We start from the raw sequence: 2,115 nt of genomic DNA, 5'->3' as shown, positions 1-2,115 counted from the left end.
TCAGGGGGTCTGGGGGAGTGGGGTGTTGGGGCTGGGTGGGATAGCCATTGGGGGGCTACAGCAGGTGGTGGGAGATGGGGTCAGGTAAGGCAGCAATCAGGGGGCTGGGTTGGGGCATGTGGGCCTTTCAGAGGGGGTGGTAGCCCCTGCGGGGGCCATTTGGCCTCCATTGGGAGGCTGTACTCTTAGTGTCGGAGATGAACCCCCCTGTGCCGAACCCGCTGTTGGGGGTCTAAACCCCTTTTGAGGGGCTGAACCCTTTGTGTGGGGAACAGACCCCTTGTTGGGGGGCTGAACCCATTTTGTAGGGGCTGAATCCCCTATTGGGGGGCCGAAGCCCTTGTGTGGTGGACCAACCCCTTGTGTGGGGGCCATCACCCTGTGGGAGGGCAGCAAAATATGTATTCATGAATTCATGAAACCTGTATTTAGAGTTTATTATATTATGATAAAAGACTTGCTTTAACACTGTAGATATATCAATAAAACATTGTCCAACTGATTGCTGTCTCTGTCTCTCTTTCTCTTTTTATAGTGGTCTTTTGTTTTACTTGTGGAGGAACATGGATTTGGGGGTATTTTGAAGAGTGACTTTGGGATTTTTTTCATCAGGGATTTTTCAGTTTTCCAATAGGGAACACCAGAATTCCTGCTAGAGAGGCCAGCAGCAGGACCCTGCCTGCCCTGAGCTGGCACCTTGGACGCAGCTGGCTGTGGCTGACCTCCTGACCAAATGGGGCCAGGAGGACATTCTTTGACCGTTCAAAGCAGGCCACCACACCTGGAACATCTTCGTCCTCTCCTGCCTGTGCAGTCCCCATCTGGGTCTGGCAGGTGGACAGCAGGTCACAGCCAGGCAGCAGCCCCCACTGTCAGACTGCTGTAGTGGGTAGAAGGTGCAGGGAACTCTCAGGGCTGCTTCAGCAGTCCAGCTGGCACAAGGGGTAGTGTCCCCATGTACCAATTGGCTGGGGCCCAGAAGCTCCTGAGAGTGAGTAGCCCTGAGCTACTTGCCAGGGCAGCTTTTTATACTGCTGAGGCCGGACAGGGCAGGTTTTTATACTGCTGGGGACAGCACAGGTGCTAGCCCCGGGTTCTAGCTCCCCCTGGCTGCAGATCTGGGAGGAGCCAGGCAGGGTTAATTTGCCCCAAGTGGCACAATTTGCTCCACAACAAAGTGCATGTCCGAGTACGTGCGCTGAAGCCTAAAGCCCTGTCTCACATTTGCTCCACTTCTATTTGAACTGCTTCAAGCGCACGTGCTTGCAAGTGTGGATGTGCCCATAAAGTTTATCCTTGCCTCTTACATGATTTATGAACACAGACTCCAGAAGCCAGCTGGGACTTCCTATAGTGTGAACACTGAGGCCAATAGAAGCCCAAAGCACAGTCACTTGACACTCTCAATGTATGTGCACACTGCCAGGCTCTTCAAACAGTGCGGTCCCAACTGAGCATCCAAGGGAACACATTCTAGAAAGATTTTACACTAAAACAAGAAAAAGAGACAGCTTCACTCACTCAGAAAGTGGTAGGTGGTTTGTGGCTCTATTGTCGTTTCTCTCTCCCAAATCTCCTCTCTGGTTATGGAGGGGGCAGGTCCAGGCTTCTCATGCAGGCCTTGGGCTGGAGGGTTGGACTGGCTTGCAGAGCACCAGTCCTGATCTGGCTGTTCTGACCAGCCTCCTCATTGGCTAGTAGCTTCCCTTTGATGGCTGTGTCTGCCAAGATTGCCATCTCCTCCAGTTCTGCTGCCTTTGCTGGGTCAGTAGGTTTTGCCAGGCAAGCCGCTTTTGGTCCCGGCTGTCTCCCTGAGCCCTCTGGCTTCCAGACTCTTCCTCCTTCCCTGAGCACTTATGATTGGGGTTTTCAACACCAGTGCTGGGCTCCCTCCTCCAATCTGAAGGGAGTAACTGATAGAAAAATGTTGCTCCGCTGTAGCTTCCGGGTACGACGGATCTACACTTGCAGGTAAGGGAGTCTCTTGGCCTGTCAGGTTTGACCTAGAAACCACTATACAAAGCCCAAGCAAAAGTCTCTGTTATGTAACTAATGCCCATCTGCAATGATAAGGAGGAGACAGTCTTAGATAAAGGAGGCTTGAAAACAAAAGCA

The sequence above is a fragment of the Alligator sinensis genome, unplaced genomic scaffold (assembly GCF_000455745.1).
Source record: "Alligator sinensis unplaced genomic scaffold, ASM45574v1 scaffold454_1, whole genome shotgun sequence".
NCBI lineage: Eukaryota > Metazoa > Chordata > Crocodylia > Alligatoridae > Alligator > Alligator sinensis.
Note: the sequence above shows the minus strand (reverse complement) of the source record.